The sequence below is a fragment of the Arvicanthis niloticus genome, chromosome 2 (assembly GCF_011762505.2).
Source record: "Arvicanthis niloticus isolate mArvNil1 chromosome 2, mArvNil1.pat.X, whole genome shotgun sequence".
Taxonomy (NCBI): Eukaryota; Metazoa; Chordata; class Mammalia; order Rodentia; family Muridae; genus Arvicanthis; species Arvicanthis niloticus.
In genome coordinates, this window is record NC_047659.1 from 65,299,790 (window position 1) to 65,318,054 (window position 18,265).

General features: G+C 39.6%; 1 protein-coding gene across 10 annotated transcripts in view; it reads left to right on the forward strand.

Moving 5' to 3' along the window:
- Positions 1 to 1,783: 1,783 nt before the first annotated feature.
- The window catches only part of Ambra1 (autophagy and beclin 1 regulator 1), a 187,790-nt gene continuing 171,308 nt past the window's right edge, over positions 1,784 to 18,265 (forward strand). For 7 of the 10 annotated variants that reach the window (XM_034494280.2, XM_076929256.1, XM_034494281.2 and 4 more), the window contains exon 1: positions 1,784 to 1,925. The gene's annotated coding sequence lies outside the window, so the exon portion shown is untranslated. Of the gene's footprint in view, positions 1,926 to 2,277; positions 2,446 to 4,074; positions 4,307 to 18,265 lie in introns of those variants that run through there. The other 3 variants (XM_076929253.1, XM_076929254.1, XM_076929255.1) reach the window with 3 other exon arrangements.

Here is an 18,265-nt window from a genome sequence, read left to right on the forward strand (position 1 = left end):
GTGTGTGTGTGGGGTGGGGGGAAGAGGGTCTCACAATGTAGTCCTTGCTGTTCAGGAACTCACTGTGTTGATCAGGATGGCCTCTTGAACTCACAGAGATCTGTTTGCCTTTGCTTCCTGAGTGCCAAGTGCTGAGATTAAAGGCATGAGCTAGTATGTGTGGCTCTTTTGTTGTTGTTGTTTTTGTTTAGTTGTTTGCTTTTTTTATTTTTGCCAAGGCTAGCCTCAAACACTCATATTGCAATCCCCCTTGCCTCAGCCTCCAGAAAGTTGGGATTGAAGTTGTACAATATCATTTTTGGTTGCTTATGTCCAAGAAGACCTAATCATAAACGATAATGTTATAATTGCCTTTTCTCAAGAGTAGCAAATACCTATCACATGAAAAATATTTAGAAATAATACACTGATTGTATGGAGTTTGGCCAGTACAGTTGCTAGGATCAGCTACAAATCAAATATGTAGGTAAATGCCTGGAATTCAAACTACTGGTAGGCAGAGGGAGGAACATAGATTTGAAGTAATATGGATTACATAGTAAGATTCTGTTTAAAAAAAAAAAAAGCCAGGCATAGTTGCTTATAATCCCAGCACTCAGTAACTTGGGGCAAAAGGATTGTTGTGACTTTGAGGTCAGTTTGGGCTAGAGGCGAGCCTCCACCTCAGTCTCTCACAGTCCCTCAGGCACACTCCAAATTTGGAACATGAAGGCAAGCACATCAGAATTTCAAAGTCATTCTTGGCTACACAGAGTTCAAGACTAGTGTGTGGGCTATATGAAATCCTGTCTCTAAAAACTAATTAGTTAACGAACTAGCTACTTAGGTAACTAAAAGCACATTTGTGGACTGTGGCTTTAGATCTTTGGAAGAAAGTAAAAGAGAAGTGTTCTTTGAGAAAGACTAGAACAGGCTGGGAGGTTGTGACGCTCACCTTTAATCCCAGCACTCTGGAGACAGAGGCAGGCAGATCTTTGTGCGATGGAGGCCAGCCTGGTCTACAGAACCTGTTCCAGGACAGCCAAGGGTACACAGAGAAACCCTGCCTGACAAAACAAGCGAAACCAAAGAATAAAAATTAAAAAACAAGGTACAGAAACTTTTCTCTCCATCTTCTCTTAGATTTGCTTGTAAAGCTAAACAGGGGCATTCATAGAGATTGTTCAGTTTTCTTCAGCTCTTAGAGGAAACCAAGAATCAAAAGAGATAAAGTCATTTGTTCAACTGGGACAAGTAGTGTGAGAAGTCTGTAAGTTGTAGGGCAGTCGTTAAACTATGAAGACGAGCTTTATTCTGCTATGATTTATCTCCAATCAATGTGCTCACAAAAAGATTAGTTCATTTTTCACTTAAGACAAGGTCTCATATAGTCCAGGTTGGCCTTGGGTTTAGCTGAGTATGACTTTGAGTATGACTGAGTAAGAACTACAAATCCACATCCCTCCTCTTCCTAAAAATGCTCGGATTACAAGCGTACTCCTGTCTCAAAAATTTAGTTCTCTAAATTACTTTAACACTCGGTCACCAACAGAAAATGGCAGAAACGCAGCCTACCCTACACTATAGTTTATGATCTGGATTTGTTTATTTATGCCTAGGAAGGCAGCCGGACTTGCCTCAGGAGCTGAGCAATGTTTCGGCACTCGGCTGCAGTTCCTTGAACGATTGCAGGGGCGCTCTTTCTTTGATGTCTGGGCGTTCGTGTGTTCGATGATCTTTTGCGGCGTCTTCTTGGTTGATGTCTCCGGAGCGGCGGCGGCGGTGCCAGGTCCTGGACTGAGTTATCCCGGAGGCCTCGGGCTTTGGCCGCTTTCTTCCGCTGGCCGGTCGAGCAGACCCCTCGCTTCCTTCGGCCTTTCTCCGCCTTCCGTCCGTGACTCCGTGCGTTCGCTAGCCTTCGGGCCGAGCTCTCACTCGCCTCGCAGGTAGGCCCGGGAGGAGCCTGGGAGGCCCGGTCCGGCATCCCTCCGCCGAAGGCAGGAGGAGACCTTGGCGCCGGCCGGTGGGAGAGCGCGCGGCCCGCCGGGGCGCGCGTTGTGAAGGTGGTTGCGCCCGGGGGCGCGGCCGGAGGGCGGCCCGGAACTGAGCGAGAAGCCGGAAGGAGGGAGAGAGATGCTGAAGCTGCCGGCCGGGTTCTGTACAGAGGAGATGTCGGGTCCTGGACGCGTGTCGTCACCCCTAGATTGTGAGAGCTTGGCTCTCTTAGACCCTAGTCCCTTTCTCCTTTCGTGCAACTCAGGTTCTGGATGTCATTCCTCAGTTGCACTGGGAACCCCCACAGAGTCCAGCCTCGGAGTGCCCTTTGAGTAGGTGGAGGCTATTGAACCTAGGCCCTCCAGCTCCTTGGAACGAAATGTCACTTCTAGTCTTTTAGGGTAGGGAAACCGAGGCTGAGGTATGGGAGGTGACTTTTCCCTATGACCCCGACAGATCATTAAATGTGCTGTAAGTTTTTTTTTTTTTTTTTTTTTGTCTTTAACTGTTCACTCTTCTCTTTCTCCCATTTTACTGGTCACTTTTCACTTAACAGTGGTTTCTCATTTGACTCCTTGAAACTCTCTTTCTTAGAAACGTATATTGTGTTATTGGAGGCTTCGGACATTAAGGGAGCAAGTGATGTTTTTGACTGGATTTGTTTTTTCAAAGTTTGTGTCATTTTAGCAAAAGTAGTAAGGATAGTTTATTTTTGTTTACTCATAAATTATCTTGTTTACTTCCACTTTACTTCTGATTAATACTGATTCCACTCTTCAGCCTGCTCTGGAACTCTTCCTGCTATGATGCGTTAAGTACTTAGTGCAAGATGGAAGATGGCTAAGACTGAATTCAGGTTCTTGTCTTGTGAAGGGGCTTTTTCTAGAAAGTGTCTAAAGAGAATCCAAGAAGTCTCTTTTGAAACTTTTTTTTTTTTTTTTTTTTTTTTTTGGTATTTGGTTAGTGGTTTAGTCATTTTATTCAAGAGTTCAAAAGTCTGTAGAAATTATTCAAACATAATTAAATTGAAGATGAATCTTTTGTGAATTTCACTATGTTTCTCTCTTTTTTTTTTTTCTCATGGTCTTAAGGCCTGTTTTTGTTAATTTCATTTGATCAAGTGTCATGGTCCTAATCTGTCATGATCCTAATCTGTCATTCTTTGTAGAAAAAAAGTCTTGGAGGTCATTCTAGGTTGGATAAGTTTCCACGGTATGTAGAATTCATAGGAGACTGACTTTAAGGGAGTACAGATTGTGAAATTCTGTTTCTACACAGTTTTAGATGCTTCATGAACTTTGGAAAGATGATAGAATTTTCCATTGTTTCTCTAACTTTTTCTTTAGTGTATGTGGAAGGCCAGTGAGATTTAGCATTCTTTGTCTTCTTTAGTAGTGCTGGGAATTTTGAACCCAAGGCCACATACATGTGTGTGCTCTGCCACAGAGCTACACTCCTACTCCTGAGATCAGCAAGATTTAAATGAAGGTGATTGATTGAATGATTGATTAATTGATTGTATGTGTGTGTGTCTGTCTGCACGTGGGCATGCCATGCATGCATGTGGATGTCAGAGGACAATTTTCAGGAGTCAGTTCTCTCCTTCCAGCACATGGTTCCCATGTGAATTCAGGTTATCTGTCTTGACAGTAATCCCATTTTATTTTCTAAGCCATTTTGATGGTCCATGAAAATCAAATCTTTTGCTCATAAGCAATTTTTTAGTTATCAGGACCTTGGTACTTTTTATAAGTGTGTAGACTCTAGATTGGGTAATCAGCCAAAATTATATATTTTTTGAAGAGAACTTTTATGATGGAAAAATATATACCAAAGCAAAGAATGTAGAGGTAGAAGTGACAGTATCCACTGGGGATTTATAGTTGTAAGTGGTGTCTTAGTGATTCCTAATGAATAACATAAGAAATGGTGATGCTATGTATGTCATGAAGAAAAAGGTTAGAAACATTTTGAATGTTTCTGTAAGAAAGAACTGGCAGAAGTTTAAGTTGAATTGAGGCAGATAACAAACTTGGTGGTAGGTGAGTTTAATAGAATTGAGACTCTTAAGCAAGTTTTACTTGATTAATTTTTGTATGCTTTTTTTTGTTTGTCTATCCTTGTTTTTGAGTTTTGTGTTCCAGGCTAGCTTCAAACTGACTGTGCAGCGAGGATGACCTTGAGCTCCTTGATCCTGCCTCTGCCTCAAGTACTGGATTACCAGTGTGAACCACTACTTGATGCTATATCTTGGGAATTACCAAAGTCAATTTGGACTGTCTCCTGGGATTTCAGAAATGTTCACATTATGACTGAATTATTCTATATTTTGGTAAGACGGTTCTTGTGGATAATTAAGAGATATAAGCTTCAAATAGCTATGGCTGTACATACTTTAAATTTCAACAGTCCAGAGACTGAGGCAGGAAGATTGTGAGTTCTAGGTCAGCCTGAGTTAACATATTAAAACTGCCTCAAGAAACAACAACAACAAAACCAACACAAAACAAAAAAGACGAAAGCCTCTGAATGTTTTCTGGAATGTGGCCATGGACCAGAGTTACTGAAATAATCTTTTTTTTTTTTTAACTAAAAAAAGAAATGCTTTTTCTTTTTTAATGTTTATTTATTTACGTGCATTGGTGTTTTATCTGCATGTATGACTATGTGAAAGTATCAGATTCCCTGAAACTGGAGTTGGAGACAGTTGTGAGCTGTCATGTCGGTGCTGGGAATTGAACCCAGGTCCTCTGGATGAGCAGCCAATACTCTTAACCACTGAGCCATTTCTCCAGCCCTGAAAAACTTATGTTTTTATACTGTATAATTTGTAATATATTTCCAGCATGAGTGAGGGAAATTATAGGACTTTTATTCTTTTGGCGATGTATTTTTATCTTGCTTTATTAATGCTGAATTTAAATTTTTATGGACTTCATTCAGTATCATCATGAATTGATAGTTTAACTCAATTTATTTCCTTCTCATCTGTCTTACTTTTAAATAAATTAGGAAAAAAGTGTTGCTGCTGAGTGCTCATGGCCCACCCTTTAATCTCAGTACTTGGGAGGCCGAGGCAGGTGGATCTGAGTTTGAGACCAGTCCAGTCTAAAGAGTTCTAGGACAGCTAAGGCTACACAGAGAAACCAAACAAAGATAAAGTGGTATTAACATATCAACCTAGCAAGGTCTTTCCAAAAAGATAGATCTCAGCCTTGATAGAGTTATTTTGGAATGGGGTATCAATATTTTGTCCTGTGGTTTAGCATACAAAAACAACAAAAACAACTCAAAAGTACAACAAACTGAAGTGCCTTTAGTCATCATAATCATTTCTTTCTCCAGTTCCTCATAAGCTCAAGGCTTTCAGTTTCTTGTTATGGTCTCTGCTTGTCCAGAAGTATGCCCTATAACAGCTTGCCCCTATGCTTTGGGTAACTTACAGTTTTCCTGTTTTGTTTATTTTGAGATTGATCTATCTATCTATCTATCTATACATATGTATACATATATAAGTTTATATATAAATACATATATATATGTATATATACACATTTTTTTTTTTAGCCTCTCCAACACAGGTTGAGCTTTTGAATTTTTTTCCTTTTCCTTTTTGTGATTGAGCTAGCCCAGGATGAGCTTCCTTCCCACAGTACATAGAGCAGTGGTGGTACAGTGGAGGACTTCTTGCTTTCCCAGTGTGCATGTAGAAATGCACATTTGGAACTGGCTGTTGCCTCTATCCTTGGTTTAGGCGTTACTCCCTCATGGAGTTCCTGTCTCAATTTGTACCAGTAAACAAATACAAAAAACCCAAACAAACAAATCTACATTCATGAACTTGTCTTTCTTTAAAAAAATAACAGTTAAAAAAGAAGTGTTCAAAGTGTTACTTCTGTGCTATCCTAGAGCAGCAATCTTAGATGTCATTCAGGTTAGTAGTCTTTTTTTCAAGACAGCCTTGTAGTAGTAGCTGAGGATAGTATAGAGCTGAGCAAACATAGGCCGAGGATGAGCTACTGCATGTAGAACATTGGTGATTCAGTGCTGAATTTCTTGCCTCCCAGTGTGCACATAGGAAGGCATATGTATTTGGAACTGCTAGTGAAAGGTTTGGAGGCTACAGTCATACTTGGGCACCTCCCCTCCCCTTGTAGTTAGTCTTATGTGTTTGTAGGTAAGGGTTAACTGCTTCCTGACTTGTCCTCTATCTCTTTTGCTCTTAGAATTGGTAAGCTATTTCTCTAGGTGAACTTTTGTTTTTGCATTTGAGCCTACACTATCCTTGAATCCCTGATTCTTTTACTTCTACCTTCCTAGTACTGGAATTATAAGCATGAAAGTACACACCTGGCTATGTAATGCTGAAGACCAGGGCTTTGTGTGTGTTAGGCAAGATCTGTGTCTGCTGAGCTACATCCCCACTCCCACATCAGGCTATTTTTTGGTTATGACTTTTCTTTCAACTACCTTTCAGATTTTGCTATTTTCCGGAAATATAAAGCTCATTAGATAGATACATTAGATCAATGATACAGAAGTTGATAGGAGTGTTGCTACCCTTGTGACGTTTATTCCAGTGGAGAGTATAGTTGGCAAGGAATCTGGTAAGGGTGGGAATTTAGGCCAAAACACTGCTCTGTGGCAAACAGACCGATAAAGAGGAGTGAGGTAGGTAGGTAGGTACTGGGTGTTTCTTTCGTGGCATCTGTCTCACTGAAAGACTGCAGTCATGACATAATTCTGTAAGTTCTTTTCCTGCCACAACAATGAAAAAAAGCATTGCAACCTCCCCCCACCCCCCATTTTCTGAGATAGGTCTTAGTGTTTTTCAAGCTGACTGATCCTCCTATCCCAGCCTCCCAAGTGCTAGGATTATAAGCTGCCCTACTATGCCTAGTGTACTGTCTGGTTTTGTGTGTCAGCTTGACACAAGCTAGAGTTATCACAGAGAAAGGAGCCTCCCTTGAGGAAATGCCTCCTTGAGATCCAGCTGTAAGGTATTTTCTCAATTAGTGATCAAGGGTGGGAGGGCCCATTGTGGGTGGTGCCATTCCTGGGCTGGTAATCTTGAGTTTTATAAGAAAGCAAGCTGAGCAAGCCAGGGGAGGCAAGCCAGTAAGTAACATTCCTCCATGGCCTCTGCATCAGCTCCTGCTTCCTGACCTGCTTGAGTTCCAGTCCTGACTTCCTTTGGTGATGAACAGCAATGTGGAAATACAAGCTGAATAAACCCTTTCCTCCCAGCTTGCTTCTTGGTCAGAAGGTTTATGAAGGAATACAAACCCTGACTAAGACACCTGGCTACAATAGAAAATTTCAGTGAAGATTGGTACATGTACTATTTGTCTGATGCATTGGGTTTGATGTTGGCATGCTTGGCTCTGACTTTAGCTTTTTTACTTGTAATGTGTCTTGAATTTTAACTAGTTTTTTTTCTAATTACATATTCTTTAGAGGTTGAATTTACTGAATTTGAGTGCAGAATACTTATTTATAGGTGCAGTTTGAGTGCAGAATACTTGCCTATAGGTGCATTTGTACCAAAGAATAAGTTGAAGCATGTAGTCAGTCTTAGGGTAGATTTAGTTGACTTAATGACATTGAGCAAAGGAGAAAAGCCATTGTTGAATGTGTGTAAAATAATACCATGATCTTGTTTGGGTTCTTTCTGCCAAGAAATTAGAAATATTTGCAAAGATTATCTTTACAGTTGCTTATTGAAACTGTGCTTCTCTTTTCAAGACACACTGAGGAAATTTTACTTTTGTGACTTGTTTACTCTACCTTGCTAGATAAAGTCTGTTCTCCCTGGCTGCAGGGCACACCGGTATTTGAGAAACAAACTGGAGATTTTTAGTCTATCTGACCAGGGAAAAGTCACTTGCCAATAACAGGTGTAGTGGTATATGATTATGATCCCAGCACTTAAATAGTGGAGGCAGGATGATCAGGAGTTCAAGGTCGTCCTTGGCTACATAAGTTTTAGGGTGGCCTAGGCAACATGAGGTTCTTTCTGTTCTATCAAAAGAAAACTTTTCTTCCAAACTTTTTTCCCCTTCCCTGAGTCATGGTCTCTTGTGTAGCCCAAACAAACCTTGAACATGTGATCTTTCAGCCTTAGCCTCCCAAGTGCTGGCATGTACTACCACAGCCAGCCCAAACTCTTAGTAGCTGTTACTGCTTCAGTAACTAGGTAGCCTGGTTATAAATCCTAGAACTTGCTCTCAAGCCAAGTCCTTAACCTTCTAGTTTCTTCATCTGTTAAAATATAGAGTTGTAAGAAATTAATTATTGTGTAGAATACTTCTATAATTTGATATGTGCTATTGGTTATCATTAGTACAATCAGTTAAAGTTCATATGTATTCTTCAAAAGAACAAATAGGCCAGACATGGTGTCAAATGCATTTAATCCTAGTGCCTGGAAGGCAGAGGCAGATCCCTGTGAGTTTCAGTCCAGCCAAGGATACATACTGAGGTTCAGGTTAGCCAGGGCTACATAATAAGAAGAGGAACAAGAGAAGCAGCAGCAGCAGCAGCAGCAATAGGAGGAGGAGGAGGAGGAGAAGAGGAAGAAGAGGAAGAGGAGGAAATAATAGTGATGCTTAGTTTGAAGTGTTGGAGCTTTTGAGAAAACTTCCACCAGGGAACAGGGAGGTGTAACTGTGAATCTGCTGCTTCCTTCCCCCAGTGCCCTTTAATTAACCAAAGGGTGAGTCTTTACTGGTTGAGGGAAGCCTAGAAAGTAACAGTATTGGAAACACAGTTCTAAATATGACAAATTTTTGTGAGACATTGTAGCAAAACAGGCCAGAGTTATTTTAGAATAGAACATTCAGGTAGAAAACATTTAAGCAAGCATTTGAATTTTGCTGTTTGAACTAATTCAAGCTGAAGGATTTAGAAGCAAGTGATTAAATGAGTGAAAAAAATAATATTTAGGGGATAGTCAGCTATGAAATCAACTCAGATAAACTGAAATAATGGATGTATTTGTTACATAATGGTAAGGACTAAGAATCCTATTAGTAGAGTTAGGTTTCTATTATTTTTATCTCTTACGATGCTGTTATAAATTGTTGGTTGCCGGGCGGTGGTGGCGCACGCCTTTAGTCCCAGCACTTGGGAGGCAGAGGCAGGCGGATTTCTGAGTTCGAGGCCAGCCTGGTCTACAAAGTGAGTTCCAGGACGGCCAGGGCTACTCAGCCCTGTCTCGAAAAACCAAAAATAAATAAATAAATAAATAAATAAATAAATAAATAAATAAATAAACAAACCAAAAATAAAATAAAATAAAATAAAAATTGTTGGTTACTTAAGTCATTTTTTTAGTTTAAGTCTGTTTAGTAATCCCACTTTGTCATTAAAAATCCCTAATGATTATGATAGTATTTATTTATTTATTTACTGATTGATTGAGACAGGGTTTCTATGTGTAGCCCAGGCTGTCCTGAAACTCTACCTGACCAGGCTGGCCTTGAACTCACAGAGGCCTGCATTTGACTCCCAAGTGCTAGGATTAAAGGCATGTGCCTGGATTTTTTTTTTTCCATTTTTAAAAACTTATGTATTATATATAAATGGATATTTGTCCACATGTATGTCTGCACACCACCACCAACAAAAAAGGTGTCAGATTTCATAGGACTATAGTGATAGATGGTTGTAAGCTCTTATATGGTTGCTGGGAATTGACCTCAGGCCCTCTGTAAGAGCAGCCCATGCTCTTAACCACTAAGCCATCTCTCTAGTCCCAATATAGTAGTCCTGGTTTTTGTTTGATTTGTTTTGGAGACAGGGTTTCTCTGTGTAGCCCTTGCTGTCCTGGAACTCACTCTGTAGATCATGCTGACCTTGAACTCAGATCAGCCTGCCTCTGCCACCCTGTTGCTGGGATTAAAAAAGCATATGTCACCATGCCTTTGCGCTTTTTGGGGGGAGTGTGGGGGGACATGGGGTCTGGCAGTATGTTGTCTAGGCTTACCCAGACTCCTAGACTCAATCAAGAGGTTTTTTTGGCTTCAGACCACAGGTATACACTGCAATGACCTGCTTTTGAATGAATGCCATGACCTAATAATAATACATGCTTTAAAAACTTAATGCTAGCTTCCATGTAAGGTGTGGTTTGGAAAGAAATAAATGAGGGAAGCATAATTGGGAAACAATTTAGTAGCCCAGGCAAAAGCTATGATAGTTTAGATTAGACTGTAGGCAGTAGAGATGGAGGGAAGTAGACAGATTCAGAACATATTTTAGAATCAGGACAAACAAGACCTAATGTTGGACTGAATGAAATGTGTGGGAGGAGGGAGGTGTCAAGTATGAGCCTAGGTTTCTCCTGTGAGCATCTGGGTAGATGAAGGTGCCACATTTCAGATAGGAACAGGGGGAAGAGTTGGTTTTGATGAATTGAGGAGTAGAATGAAGGCTTTGTTTTTGTCACACCAAGCATGAGATGGTGGTGAAGCACACATGGAGACTTTGAGAAAGCAATCTTCAAGCTGAGGCAGAAAGTTGTTGGAGGTAAATCTGGTTGGAATTACTATGTAGAGGGTATTTATAACGCAGGAAATGGATGGGCTCACCTACCTAGAGAACAGAATAGAGTGGGGTGAGGGGAGCTCAGGATTGAGTCCTAAGGAATCTAAGGAATGGTTTAGCAACAGACCACTGATGGGTATAGCGAGAACAATGGTGGGGGACTGCAGGGTCAGGAGTCAGATGGAAGTGGGTTAAAGGAATGGGGAGAGAGGAAGTGGAGATGGTCTTCATGTTTTGATTATAGTCAGTCTTCCCATAAAAAAGCAATGCTGATTTCATTTTTCTGTCCTTGACTGTCTTTGGTTGCTTGGTAGGAAGTTGTAAAGGTGAGGGGCTAAGGTAGGAAGAATTTCTGTCAGAGAAATGATTCTCATGATCTTTAAGCATTGCTCCTCAAGGGTAAAGGTTTTCTATTCCGTTTATGTTGAACTTTTGATATCTTTAACCATTTTTCATCTTTCTGCCCAATATGTCTTGAACCTTCAAGTTAATTCTTTATTTTTTCTTAATGCTTTTGTTTCTTTTCCTTCTTTGTTTCTTTTTTCTCTGTCCCTCTCTCTCTCTCTGCTTTGCCATTGTGCCTGACTTTTAGTTCTCCTAACTTTTTTTTAACTTATTGACTTAATTTTTGTTTCCATGGGTGCCAGAGGAAGGTTGTGAGCTGTCATGTGGGTGCTGGGAATTGAATCCAGACTTTTCCAAAGAGTATAGACAGTACTTTAACTGCTAAGCTATCATTCCAGCCCATAAATTATTCTTAAATCAGAGATCAAAACTAACACCTGTAGCTTCCATAGAGCATGTATAATTTGAGAGTTGTTGGGTGGGCCTAAATTGAGACTTCAAATCATTGTTCATTTTTTAAAAACATTATAGACAATTTCATGTAGTCCCAGGTTAGCCTTGGAGACTGTATAGGATGACCTTGAATTTTCCTGCTACTACTCTCATTACAACCAGAATCTTTTGATAGTATTGCCTTTTGAAGAACTAGGTTCTTCTAGCATTCTGGTTTTAATTATTTGCATTTTACTGATGGGGTCATTGGAGTCCAGCATCTCTGTCATTTTAACTTCCCATCATCCTTGGAGTCAGTCAGTGATAGAAATAAGAATTTAAGATTCTTAATCATGTTCTTTGTCTAAGGTGACCTATATAAAGCCATATTGCATTTACATGAAGCTGTATGAAATGGACTTCCTATATTTTATAGTCTCTGAAAGGGATATCATTCAAGTTGTGTTAAACGGATGTTCTCTTTCCACAGAGAACAGGACAAGAGGGACTATATCTTAATTAGTGACAGAAGGGATATGGATTATTTGTTAGAACTTCCTGACAACAAGCTACTGGACAGATACCAAGGGTGATTGTGAAATATCTTCCCTAAAGATTTAATAACTACCTTTTTGGGATGATGTAGGTACAGACTTGTTTTGAAAAAAGGGAGATGATGAAGATGGCATTCTCAGATCCCTAGTAACCTCAGGATAGAACTGCTTGATAATTAACCAGAACAATATCTTTGCCATTTTAACAAGTATATTTTCATTGTTCTCACAAAGGAATTAGCAATAGTGTGTGAACTGGGGGCTATGGAGATGGCTCTGTTGGTGAAGTAATTGCTGCACAAGCATGAGGACCTGAGTTCAGATTCTCAGCACTCAAGTAAAAGCTAGATGAGGTGGCTTGTGTCTGTAATCTCAGTTCTGGGATGGGTTAGGGAGTGTGGAGACTGGAGGATTCCTGGAGCATGTTGTCTAGCCAATGAAGCCAAATTGGGATACTAGGTTTTGTGAGAGACCTTATCTCAAAAACTAAAAAGAGGTGCTAGAGCAATGGCTCAGTGCTTAAGAGTACTTATTCCTCTTGCAGAGGAGCTGAGTTTGGTTCCCAGAACCTACATGTAGCTCACAGCCACTTGTAACTCCAGTTCCAGGGTATCTGATGCTCTCATCTGACCTCCTTAGGCACCGGGCATACATGTTATGCACATACATATAGGTAAAACACTCATGCAAAAACAAGTCTTTAAAAAGTCAAAATGAAGAGCGATTAGGAAGATACCTGACATTGATCTTTACATGGACATGTACCTGGAGCACTCCCATTCATACACATAGAAGAGAGTAGGTGAATTGAGTCAGGGATGGTTGGACATGTATGTAATACAATCACGTGGGACATGGAGGCTGGAGGATCAGGTATTAAAAGCCAGTCCTGCCTACATGGTATGTTGGAGGCTAGCCTGGATTATATGAGATTCTGTCTTAAGAAAAAGAAAGGGAAAGAATACATAAATAAAACCAATTTGTCAAGCCTGGTAAAATATAGTATTGGTGTTCTGAATCTCCTATATCCTTGATGAACCATGAACACTCATCCTTGTCTTAAAATTTTCTCTTTTTGTATTTATTAATTGGGGTGAGGTATGCATGAATGCTATGGTGAACTTGTAGAGGTCAGAGGACAACTTTCAGAAGTCAGTTCTTCTACCATATGGACTTTGGGGTTGGAACTCAGGTGCTCAGGTTTGCTCAGTTTGAGGCCAGCTTGGTCTGCAGAGTGAGTTCTAGGACAGCCAGGGCTATACTGTTGCCAGACATATCAAAATAACAACATTGTTTTGGAGATTGAGCTTCCTTCTAACATGAGCCTTCAGACTTGTCCATCTAATTGAGGATGTCAAGTGCAGTGTTTCATACGGACTTTGAGGATCAAGAAAGGAAATGTGTAGTTTTACAGAATTGAAACTGTGATAGAATTTAACCAGAAAGAAGCTAATGTGAGAGACTGTCTTTTTGCTCTGGTAAGAGTAACAGGAATCTTCAAACCACAACACTTAGTACTTCCTTAAGGGAAGTTGCTATTGTTCAGAATGGCAGTTAAAAGTTTCAGTGTACATAGTTGTAGTCTCTTCCCTAGACTGTAAAACCTTTGTTTTCAGTTTTCTGTCTGTCACCTGCAGTAGTGTTACCTATGTAGTGATGAAGTTCTCCAAAATTAGGATAAATGGAAGTAAGTTCAGTGAAATTCATTATATATCTTGTCTGTCTCTATAAGAGTATGCATATATAGAGGCTTGTGCCAAACAATATTTATTAAAATTTCTTTGTTGACATGTAATCAAATGGAAAGAAGGACCCGAGAAAGGAAGAAAACTGATTTTGCAGCTTTGAACTTCAGCTTCAACATTTGTTGGCTGTTAAAACAATATCTAACCATTTTTCCTTTCCTGGTCCTGACTTTTGGAATGATGACTCTGCAACTAATTAATTATTATTAAATCCCTACCTAGGCCATAAGCTTTGGCTCATTCCCTGACTAGCTCTTATTTAACCATTTAAACTATTCTTTTTATATATATGTATATATATGTATATGTATGTATGTAAACAAACTATTCTATATCTACCACTTGGCTAGTACCTGTCTTCAGTCTCAGTGCTCTTCCTTCATCTACCTGGTCTGTCTTCTGTCTTCATCTCTTTGGTCCAGTCTGGCTCTCCCTTGAATCTCTCTTTTTGTCCTCTCACTGTTTCCTGGAATCCTCTCTCTTCCTGCCAGTGTCCCACCTCCTATTTCCTGCCTGAGCTCATTGGCCATTGTCTTTTTATTGATAGGTGATGCTTCTGAGAGATTCTACAATTAGCTGTTTGATTTTAGGCAGAGAATCAAAAGTGCTAGGATTAAAGGCATGTACGACTGTGCCCAACACATTTTATTTATTTATTTATTTATTTATTGTTTGTTGAGTTAAAGTTTCTCTATGTAGCCTTGGCTGGCCTGGACTCTCCCTATATAGACCAGGCTGACCTTGATCATAAGAGATTCACTTACCTCTCTCTTCTGAGGGTTCGGATTAAAGACGTCCACATGCCCAATATGGTGGTGTTTAGTGGGGTTTTTATTTTTTTGGTGTTTTTTTTAGTTTATTATTTACATGTATGTACATTTTTCCTGCGTGTATGTCTGTGCACCACATGTATGTCATACCCAGACAGGCTAGAAGAGAGCATTAGATCTGGAACTTACTATTGTGAGCTGCCATGTGAGTGCTTGGAATTGAACCTGGGTCCTTTGGAACAGCAACCACTGAGTCATCTTTCTAGTCTTTTGTTTTGTTTTGTTTGAGACAAGGTCATACTATAGTTTAGGCTGGCCTGAAACTCTGTGTGTTCCAGGTTAGTCTTGATCTTAAAACAGTCGTCCTGCCTTTGTTTCCTGAGTGCTAGGATTACAGGTGTATACCACTATGCCAGGCCTGTCTTAAAGTTTTCTCCTAAAAATAATGTGTATTTCTTCCTGTTTTGGGTCTACAGGCTAATTTCATGAAGGAAGCATAGAGGGATCTTCTTGAAGACTTTGCATTTTTGCAGAACTTGAAAATGCTACTGCATATGGCCTGTATTCTGTCTTTCACTTGGGCAGAATGGCTCACTCACCTCTCCTACATTAGCATGGTAAACACCTGCTAGCTTTGCTTCAGGAAGGAAGTGTCCTCTACCTAGTCTTCCTTGGTGCTTAGAAAAGATTCATTTTCCCCTTTTCTATGATTTAGTGATTTAAAAGTGAAAAGATAGGTTGCTGAGAAGTAGATGGTTTGGATGATCACTATTTGTTACAAAACCCAAAAACTTAAGTTGAATGGATATTTTATGTTGTATGAGTCACTGTGGTATAAGGAACATGGGAGTGGGAAAAATTAGGAGGAAGAAAAATAGTGCACTTTAAAAACTTGTTACAAGGAATGAATGTTACTTTAAAAAATTAAACTATTTTGACATTGTATGTTTACATGCAATTGTAAAAAACGGGGGCAGATGTCCATCTATCCATCCATTGTGTGAGGCCTTTTCTCTAATTTTGCCCAGTTAGAATATCCTGGATAATCATAGTACTTTTTTACAGCCTGGGTATTGATATTGATACAGGACATTTCTGTCACTTACAAGGATCTCTTCTGATATCTTTTTATACTTGTTTAGTCTCCAAGTTAAAGTGTCTAGGCTGGCAGTGCAGGGGGCTAAATTGCAATAAAGTTTTGCTTAGAGATTCTATGGAGAACACATGGAGGAGCAGATGCCCCAATTCCAAACACTGTCAACCCATCAGAAATCCCTGGTAGCCACTAATATATTTCCCTTTGTCCTTTCTATAATGTTATATAAACAGGGCCTGGTGATATAGACCTGTAATCACATTTAATCAGAAGGCTAAACTAGGGATTGACAGTTTTCAGACTTGCCTGGCAATTTAGTGAGGCTGCCTCAAATAGAAAAATATTTAAGGTGTAGTCCAGTGGTAGAGCACTTGCTGAGCATGTCAGAGACTGTATAGGTTCAATCCTCAGTATATAAAATAAATGAACAAATGAGTGAGAGAGGGAGAAATGGAAACATGGAGCTTTAGGTTATCCTTTTTCACCCAGCACAATTACCTAGAATGTTTTAAATATCAATAGTTCTCCTTCTCCTTCTCTTTTGTTTGTTTGGGTTTTTTTTTTTTTTTTTTTTTTTTTTTTTTTTTGAGACAAAGTTTTCCTACATAGTCCTAGCTGCTCTGAACTTGCTGTGTAGACCAGGCTAGCCATGGATTCAGAGAAATCCTCTTGCCTCTGCTTCCAGAGGGTTGGATTTAAAAATGTGAGCCATCATACCATATAAAAGTAGTTTTCATTTTTTAAAATTGTTTTCTTACATTGTATCTCTTGGTTTATATGTGATAGAATTCGTTGAATTATTTACTTGCTGAAGGATTTTTTTTCCTCCCAGTTTTAGGGCTGTTATGAATAAAACAGCTGTGAACATCTGTGTCCAAGTTTTTTTTTTTTTAATGTGTGTGTACATATTCATGTGTGTGCATGTATGTGTAGGTGGAGGCCAGAGATTGGCATTGTCTTCCTCAAAATCACTCTCTACTTTAGTTTTTTAGTTAATTAATTAATTCATTCATTTTATATAGAAATGAGTGCTTTGTCTTCATACATACCAGAAGAAGGAATCAGATCTCATTATAGATGGTTGTGAGCCATCATGTGGTTGCTGGGAATTGAACTCAGACTTTAGGAAGAGCAGTCGGTACTTTTAACCACCGAGCCATCTCTCCAGCTCGCTTTTTAAAGTGTGTGTGTGTATGCATGTGTGTGCATTTATATATGTATGTATGTATGTATGTATGTATGTATGTATCTATCTATCTATCTATCTATCTATACCTGCATGCCAGAATAGGGTGTTACATTACATTATAGTCATTAGCCACCATGTAGTTGCTGGTACTTGAACTCAGGACCTCTGGAAGGGCAGCCCAACTGCTGGGCCATTTCTTTAACCCTTACCTTAGTTTTTGAGATAGGGACTCTCTCAAAAACCTGGAGCTCACTGATTCAGGTGGACTGGCTGTCCAGCAAGCCTGAGGGGTCCTTTTGTGTTCAAGTTTTTGTGTGAATATAATTTAACTTTTAAATTATTTTTACAATAAATGCCCAGTAATACAATTATTAGGTTATATGATACATCAGTTTTTTTTTTTTTTTTTCTTCTTCAAGCCAGGATTTCTCTGTGTAGATCAAGCTAGCCTTGAACTCAGAGATTTGCCTGCCTCTCCCTCAAATGCTAGTATTAAAGGCTACCACCACTAGGCTATGGTTTATATTTTTTTAATTTAATAAAATTAAAGCGATAGAAATACAGTTTTATTTCACATCCTTTCTTGACATGTGTGACTTAAAAAAATTTTTTTTGAGACAGTGTTTTTTTTTGGTAGCTCAGGCCGGCCTCATTATGTAGCCAGGGATAACTTGAAAACCCAGGCCTCCTGTTTCCACCTCTGGAGTGCTGGGATTACAGATGTGTGCCACTTTACTTCACCTGGCTTTTATAACTTACAGGGATTTCTGATGGTTTGCACAGCATCACAGTGTCACTGGTGAAACTGCTGTTGCCTAGACTTTGTCTTGCTGATCTGATGATCAGTGTATGTATTACAGATGTTAATTAACTTCCATACCCCACCAGTAATGGTTAACTTCTACAAGGTAAATTTCTTTATATAAGGTGGGGGGGGCATGGGTGTCAAGTAATTTGCTTAAAGTTATATAGTGGATCACTGTGTACTAAGATCAATTCAGATAATTTCTCCCCCCCCCTTTTGTTTTGTTATTGGTTTTTTTGTTTGTTTGTTTTGTTTTTGGTTTTGGTTTTGGTTTTGGTTTTGGTTTTTTTTTTGAGACAGGGTTTCTCTGTGTAGCCCTGGCTGTCCTGGAACTCACTCTGAAACTCTAAAGACCAGGCTGGCCTCAGAAATCCGCCTGCCTCTGCCTCCCAAGTGCTGGGATTAAAGGCGTGCACCACCACTGCCCGGCTTTTTTTTTTTTTTTTTTTTTAATTTCTCCCTTCTTGTTTCTATCTTCTAAGTTAGCTTTTGATGTTTTGAGACAGGGTCTCAATACAGTTCAGGCTGGCCTTAAGCTTGGTTGAGTCAGGAAGGATGACCTTCAGTTTTTGATCCATCTGTGTTCTCTTTCCAAAATTACAGGAATAAATTGCTATATTGGGTTTTATGAGTGCTGGCAAGACATTTTTCCAACTAGTCCCAGGCTATTTTGATTTTGTTTTCAGACATGTTGTAGTCCAGACTGACTCCAGACTCACAGCAATCCTACTTCAACCTCAGTGTTGGATTAGAGATGAGAGCTACCAGATCTTGTTTTGTTAACTTCTCTGAGTCCCATACTTTACCT